Source organism: Vombatus ursinus, unplaced genomic scaffold, assembly GCF_900497805.2.
Source record: "Vombatus ursinus unplaced genomic scaffold, bare-nosed wombat genome assembly UNPS02009173.1, whole genome shotgun sequence".
Classification (NCBI taxonomy): Eukaryota; Metazoa; Chordata; class Mammalia; order Diprotodontia; family Vombatidae; genus Vombatus; species Vombatus ursinus.
The window spans coordinates 11,608,746-11,617,217 of NW_020948951.1; the positions used below are offsets into that span (position 1 = coordinate 11,608,746).

General features: G+C 40.0%; 1 protein-coding gene across 2 annotated transcripts in view; it reads left to right on the forward strand.

Moving 5' to 3' along the window:
• The window catches only part of LOC114035152 (phylloquinone omega-hydroxylase CYP4F11-like), a 49,023-nt gene that overhangs the window by 26,448 nt on the left and 14,103 nt on the right, over positions 1-8,472 (forward strand). The window lies entirely within an intron of this gene.

Sequence of the window (8,472 nt, forward strand, 5' to 3'; positions counted from 1 at the left end):
ACTACTACTACTACTACTACTACTACTACTACTACTACTACTACTACCACTAGCTATTCTTTCTTTGGTCTTACTTTTCTTCCCAATATAGCTATGACAACCCTTATGTTGTTTTTGGCATTTATTAGCAGCTAGATTCTCATCTCATTCTGAACTTGTGTTCCTGATACTATTCTTACAGACTATAGCATTCTTTTGTATTCATTCTCTGTTATCTGCCTTTCTTTTCATGTTCTATTCAGATGCTGCCAGTGGACTAGCCAACATTAAACCTGAAAAGATTTAGGTTCATGTTTATGTGTGTCTGTGAGGGCATTTTAATACTAAAACTATCATTTATATAACATTTTAAGATTTGAAAAACTCTTTACATATTTTATCTCTTTTGATCCTCACAAGAACTCTGAGAGGTAGGTGCTATTATCACCCCTATTTTACAGATGAGGAAATTAAAGCAAATAGAGGTTAGGTGATTTGCCCAGGATTACACAGCTTCTAAGTGTTTGAGGCTAAATCTGAATTCAGGTCTTCCTGACTCCAAGTTCAAAACTCTATCCACTCTATCACCTACCTTTCTCATTACATTTTCTGATTGTCCCATTGCTTTAACCATCTTTTTTTTTTTTATAGTGCCATTTGTGTCTCTTCTATAAACATATTTAGGACTGCTATGTTAGAGTCTAAGTTTGGTGGCTCTGTTTTTCATGGTGAAAAGTTTATTTTTTCCTAAAATTTTTCATAAAAATCTTTCCAAATCTTTTCCATATTTCTTTTAACTGCTATCTTCTTTCCAGTTTTACCTTTAAATGCTTTGGAATGACTTTGCTTCGTTGGGCTTCTCCTCTAACTTTCTTTAAACTCATTTGAACTTTGCTATTTCTCTCTGTTTCATGATGTGAGATTTTTCTTTTTTTAAGTTTCTTTTTAAAATATTTTATAATTAATTAATTTATTTTTAGTTTTCAACATTCACTTCCAAAAGATTTTGAGTTTTAAATTTTCTCTCCCTCCCTCTTATCTCTCCCCCCTCCCCGCAAGATCCAGAATTAAGCAGCAAGACAAGAGCAGGTTGTATTGCCTTTGGGAAATTGCAAAGTTTGCTCAGTGACTCTAAATTCCCAGAAACAAAGATCCATCTTTTAATATGAATATTGTATGGAGGTTATGTGGTTGTGAGTTGCGGAACACTATAGTTTCTAAGAATTAAAAGTTCATATCATTCTGAGGGCAATAGAGAGGCACACATTGGGTACAAGCAGGCTGCAAAATATTATAAAACAAACTCTGAAGGAGAACTGGAGAAAATGATGCTGTTAAAGAAATTTGTGATAGAAAAGATGAGATGGTCATTTGGAAAGAATAAGACATAGATTGCTTGTGTGTTCCTCTGGTATCTCTTCCATGTCAAGAGAAAGCAAGGAAGGCTCCCAGCATGTTGAGTAGACCCTTGGGGTAAACTCAGGGGAGGACATGGACAAGAGTGGCGCAGAACAAACAGGTATGGATTAACTGTAATTCTCACAATTAGAAGGAACGCTTGAATTGATGAAATCACCAAAGTATTTGATTATTTGAAGATTTTCTGGTAAGTGAACTCTGTGTGGCTTGAGCTTCATTCCAGTATGGAAGCATGGATCTCTAAAATCAACATGGTCTAGATATTTAATTAATATTGTGCTAACAGGAACCGAGGCAAACAACAGCATGGTATCAGCAAAAGCATTTAATTGGTATAGAAAATGATCATTCGGAATACAAAAGTAGTTATTAGAAATATTCTTAGCAACTATTTGCTAAAATGAGTATGTTTCGGGCATCTAGGTGGCGCAGTGAATAGAGCTCCAGCCTTGGAGTCAGGAGGACCTGAGTTCAAATCCGACCTCAGGCACTTTACACTTGCTTAAGCTGTGTGACCCTGGGCAAGTCACTTAACCCCGACTGCCTCACCAAAAAAGCAACTAACGAAAAAATGAGTATGTTTCCACTTTCCTTTTGTCTATTGTAGCCTGATAATAGACCTCACTTGTTGCTTCTTCCCATTCCTCTATTCCTACTTTCAAGCTTGGGAAAACAGGCTAAGCCTTCTGTTCCTGCCTCTGACAGATCTCCCAGCTAGTTGCAACATTCCTCTTGGCATAGGTATTGAGCTATACTGGTTGTTTCGACCTAGACAAGTCACAACCTCTATGAGCCAGTTTTCTCATCTGTAAAAAGGATAATAACAACAACAACAATAACAATAATAATCTCTCCCCACCATTCTTTTAAACCTAAACAAGATCAGGAATTTGGGTAGTTAAGCCAGCAGGGGGCACTGTGACCCAACCCATGACTTCTGAATCTAAACAGGGGAGGGGCAGGGAGTGCACGCTACCATCCTCTGGGGCTGAAGGCTTGGAAAAGCAGCTTGCATCATATAATAGCCAGTCTGCAGTTGCTCCAGGTAAGGGGTCCTTCTGAGCTGCAGACCAACCTCCCTGAGTCGGAATCTCTACTCTCACCCCAGCGTCAGCCATCCCACTTCTGCATCACTCCCTTGAATCCTGGCAATCTGAGGAACCCTAACTCTTGACCTGATCTGGTCTTCAGGATTTCATCCTCTTCAATCCCTCACTTTCCCACCCCAGTGTTTGCCTGATTAATGGTAGATATCTCTGTCCTATAGGTTAGTACCCTTTCAGCGCCAATATTCTCTGGTCTAAGCTCCTTCTAGTTCGGATTTCATTTCTATTTATTTATGTTCTAAGATATTTGTATCACAGCTGTATCACATCACGTCCCATTTGTAGCACATGAAGTGCTTACGCATATTAAACATGTGTAAGACACTTATGAAATATTTATTGACTGATTGAGGAAAGGACTGGTCGATTTCTGATATTCCATGTTCTAAGGTCCTTTTCACTTCTGAATGTCTGTGTTGGTCATTCTAAGCTTCCTTCTAGCTCTGACATTCTGGATCCCTTCCAGTTCTAATGTCCTGAGTCCAAAAGTCTATGATTCCATAGGATCGTATTATAAATAGGTTAGGTCATCACAAGGGTGTGGTAAGGCAAGGTACGGAGGTGGTCTCTTACTGTTTCCTTCATTTGATTGTTCTGGGACTGCAGCTACTTCCCTGAGTTTCCTAGTCCTATTTCCTATTTTTCTTCTCTTCTCTTTACGTCGTTTATTGCCTTTCCTCTGGACTGTGCCTTTTCTCTCAATCAATCAGTTGATTAAAAAGAATTTGTTGGGGCAGCTAGGTGGTGCAGTGGATAGAGCACCAGCCCTGAAGTCAAGAGGACCTGAGTTCAAATTCGGCCTCAGACCAACTACTTGACACTTACTAGCTGTGTGACCCTGGGCAAGTCACTTAACCCCAATTGCCTAAAACTTAAAAAAAAAAAAAGAATTTGTTAAAGTGCTTGCTTAAGTCACTATGTTAGTCACTGAGGATACAAAAACAAAAATAAGATACTCCCTGTCCTCAAGGACCTTACAGCTAATAGGTAACAACAACAACAACAACAATAATTAGCATTTATATAGCTCCTATTATATGCCAGACATTGTGCTAAGTGCTTTACAAATATTATCTCATTTGATCGGCTTGACAACTTTGGGAGGTAGTTGCTATTACTATCCCCATTATACAGTTGAGAAAACTGAGGCAAAAAGAGGTAAGTGACTTGACCAAGGTTACATTGCCAGTAAGTATCTGAGGCAGGTTTTGAATTTAGGTCCTCCTGACTCCAGGCCCAGTGCTTCTATTTTCTGTGCCACAAACCTGCCTCAGATGAAATAATATGTGCATATATGAGATACATGCAAACTATATATATGTATATATTTACACACACAGAAAATATATATGGTAATTTTTTGGCTTGGAGGCAGTGGTAGCTGGGGGGTAAGGAATAATCAGGAAAAGCTTCATGTAGAAGGTGACACAAGCTTTGAAGGAAGCCAAGGATACTAAGAAGAGAGATGAGGAGGCAGTGTCTCAGGTATGAGGGACAGCCGGTGCAAAGGCATGGAGATGAGAGATGTTTGAGGTACAATAAGAAGGCTACTTTGTTTAGTTTATATAGTGTGTGGCAAAGAGTAATATGAAATTTGCTGGAAATCTAAGTTGGGGCCTGGTTTCGAAGAGCTTTATAAGCCAAATAGAGGTAATAGGGAGCCACTGATGTTTATTGAGTAGGGGAGTGACATGGTTGGACCTATGTTGGCCTCTTATTGCTCATTGCATTGTTTCTCATCACTCTTAAAATAGAAGGTAAATTCTCATTTAACATGTAAAGAACTATAATCTGAGAAACAGTATGGTGTAGAAGGTAGAGAGAAGGACTCATAATCAGGAAGACCTGTGTTCAAGACTCACCTTTGACCCATACCCTCCCCTCAGGAAAAATAGACGGAGACACTGCTCCATTGGGATGGGCAGCCATGGGGCATCTGCCCAACTGTCTTTAGCTCTAAGAAGTGCAACCAGCTGCTCCACTCTCCCCCATCCCCGATCCAAGAGGGGAAGGCAGTGGGGCTAGTCTGGACTAGTGAAATCTGGGTATTTTTTTGTCTAATAAGCAATGAGAAATGAGGGCAGGGACCCAGGAAACTTAACTCTAACCACTCCATAGCAAGTGATTGGCCAGAGATGTGGAGACTGTCACCTGAATCTTAACATTCTTGTGTCCCAGGGGCTGGGACCAACGACCACTTAAACGGGTTTTCACCAGCTCCTAGTCTCTTTACCTCTCAGCGCTCCAGCTATTCTCAGGCTGGAAACTGCTGATTTGCATTGGTCCAGGGAGATTCCTCCCTTAGAGCATCCTGCTTGGATTCAATTACAGGTTCACAGGACCCCCCCCCCCCCCCCAAAAAAAAAGGGAAAAACAAAACAAAACCTCAAAACCCCCCAAACCTGGCACTCGGCTGATTTCATCTCACTCTCTTTCACTCATTCTATGTTCCAGCTAAACTTGCTTAATTATTGTAGACCTTGGCATCCCAATTCCTGCTGTGCCTTTATACTGTCTGTTTCCCAACTGCTTCTAGGTGTTCTTAATGTCCTTCAAGGTCTTACTGATAAGCACTTTCTAGGGGAAGCCTCTTCTACTGTTAGTGCATTCTTTCTCCTTAAATTATCTTGTATTCCTTGATCTCTGCACATGCCTATAATAGTCTGGACGCTTCTTGAGGGCAGGGACTGTTTTTGTTTTTGTTTTCTATTTCTAGTGCTTAGCATGATGTCCAGATGTTGTAGGTGATTGTTGTTCATTTGTTTCAGTCGTGTCTGCCTCTTCCTGACACCATTTGAAGTTTTCTTGGCAAAGATACTAGAGTGGTTTGCCATTTTCTTCTCTAGCTCATTTTACAGATGAGAAAACTGAGGCAAACAGAGTTAAGTGACTTTCCTGGGGTCATACAGCTAGTTAGTGTTTGAGGTTGGATTTGAACTCAAGAAGATGATTTTTCCTGCCTCCAGGCCTGGCATTCTATCCACTGTGCCACCTAGCTGCCCTGTGTTATAGATATTTCATAAAATTGGAAAATGATAGAATTTCAGAGTTGGAGGGGACCATGGAGGCCATCAAGTCCCATTCGAACCTGAAAAAGAAGTATTTTATTTAGAAAAAATTCATTTTTTTCCCCAATTGCATGTAAAAACAATTTTTAACATTCTTTTAAAAAAATTTTGAGTTCCAAATTCCCTCCTTCCCTTCCTCTACTTCCTGAGACAATAAACTATTTGGTATAGGTTGTGTAATCATGTACACTTAGGCAAAACATATTTCCATTTTAATCATGTTGTGAATAAAAACACAGACAAAAAAACCCCATGAAAAAATGAAGAAAGTGAAAAATAGTGTGGTTTGATCTGCATTCAGACTCCACCAGTTCTTTCTCTGGAGGTGGATAGATAGCATTTTTCATCATGAGTCCTTCACAATTGTCTTGGATCATTGTATTGCTGAGAATAGCTAAGCCATTCTCAACTGATCTTCATACAATATTGCTCTTACCGTGTATGATTTTCTCCTGATTCTGCTCACTTCACTTTGCTTCAGTTTGCACAAGTCTTTCTAGGTTTTTCTGAAATCATCCTGCTCATTATTTCTTATAGCACATAGTATTCCGTTACAATTATATACCACAACTTGTTCAACCATTCCCCAATTGATGTGCATTCCTTCAATTTCCAATTCTTAGCTATTATAAAAGGAGTTGCTATTAGTATTTTTTTGTACAAATAGGTCCTTTTCCTTTTCCTTTTTTTTTTAATCTCTCTGGGATACAGACCTAGTAGTCTCATTGCTGGGTCAAAGGGTATACATATTTTTTATAGCCCTTGGACATAGTTTCAAGTTGCCCTCCAGGATGGTTGGATCAGTTCACAACTCCAGCAACAGTACATCAGAGTTCCAATTTTCCTACATCCCCTTTAACATTTATCATTTTCCTGAAATAGAACTCTTAGTACAGTATATCCAACATATGGTCAACCAACTGTCATGGGAAAAATATTCCCATTGAGTTCTGTAAAATGAGCTAGAGAAGGTACTAGCAAACCACTCCAGCATCTTTGCCAAGAAAACCCCAAATGCGGTCATGAAGAGTTGGACACAACTGAAATGACTGAACAACAAAATAATTGCTTATTTCCTATTTCTCCTACGGTCTCTTCTAGCTCTAAATCTATGCTCATAAATCATAGGATCTATTCCTATTAAATGTCTTACTAGATTCAGCCCAACATTCTAGTCTATGATCTTTTGAAATCTTGACTTTTTATTTTTTTTTATTTATTTTTCTAGGCAGTTGGGGTTAAGTGACTTGCCCAGCATCACACAGCTAGTAAATGTCAAGTGTTTGGTCTGAGGCTGAATTTGAACTCAGATCCTCCTGACTCCAGGGCAGGCTCTATCCACTATGCCACCTAGCTGCCCCGGAATCTTGACTTTGTAATTAATAGTGATAATAATAGCTAGAATTTATAGAGTACTTTAAAGTATGCAAATTGCTACATATATATTATCTCATCTGATTCTCACAACAAACCTGTGAAGTAGGTGCTAGTATAATCTCCATTTTACAGATGAGGAAACTCAGACTGAGAGAGGTTAAGTGGCTTTCCTGGGGTCATAAAGTTTGTAAGTGTCTGAGATAGGATTTGAACTCAGTCCAGAGATCTTTCTTACCCGTTGCACCACCTAGAATAGCTGTTAGTTCCAGTAAATAGTTAAACTGATTGCAAATGGACCCTGAGGAAATATGGCTGTTTGTGGAGAGAGATTACAGACTTAAGCAAGAAAGCCTATAGGGACCAGGAAGGTTGTCACTGTACTATTTGTGAAGTTTCCCCTCTGTGTCTTTCCTGGTATAATTCTTAGAGTGGTGGGATTGTCCTTTCCCTTGTTTACCTGGTGTGATGTGGCTCTACCTGGTGGCTCCTCTGTGGTTGGGGAGTTCTCATTCTAGTACAGACTGTTCTGTATGAGTTAAGACTGTTCTTAAACATCTAAGGTATCTCTGAAAAGGGAATTGCCTGAGACTTGGATCATTCTCTTCTGGTTGTGTTTGAGAGTTTCAAATATAATAGAGAACAGTAAGTGTAGGAGGAAAGCATTGTGAGACTTTGTGTTTCTGAGACCTGGAGCAGCTGACCCCTGTCTCTCAAGCCTCAGCTAAAATCCCACCTTCTACAGGCAGACTTTCCCATTCCATCTGAGTTCTAGTGCCTTCCCTCTGTTGTTTACGTCCTATTTATCCTGCATATAGCATGTCTACATGGTTATTTGCATGTTGTCTCCCCCATTAGATTGTGGGTTCCTTGAGAGCTGGTGCTGTCTTTTATCTTTCTTTGTATCCCTGGTTCTTGGCAGAGTGCCTGGCATATAGCAGTAAATTTTTAATTAATTATTAATTAATTAATTAAATTAGTAAATGTTTATTGAATGACTATCTTATGGTTTAACCCGACTTAACCTGGGTGACAGGATTTGATGTTATGTTAGAGGCTGGACCCCTATGTCTTCTTCCTCAGCTCCAAGGTATGGCCTCTCAGAGAAGCTCAGTGTCCATTTCTGCAGCCCCAAGCTGGGTGGGATGGTATTAGCTGCCACACACGTCTCAAGAAGTCCTTGGTGCCTTAGTTTCAGGTTAAATAGAAACAGGACTCATTACTCTGTGGCTTCCTCCTCAGCTGCTCAATCTTATCAAGAGACTGGGGGTGTCACTTTCCTCATCCCTTGTCAGAATGTTGGTGTTTTGTTGGTGTTGGCTCCTAGGGAGGGTTCTTAGCTCTGGAAGGGCATCTTAGCTTTATTCCCACGTGTATCAGGGATAAGGCCACTCCTCCATTCCATTGGCACCACCTGTTCAACCTTTCAGTTCTGCCCTTTGTGGGACCTTGTTGGACACTACAGACTGCAATGTTCTATCTTCTCTTCTCTTCTCTTCTCTTCTCTTCTCTTCTCTTCTCTTCTC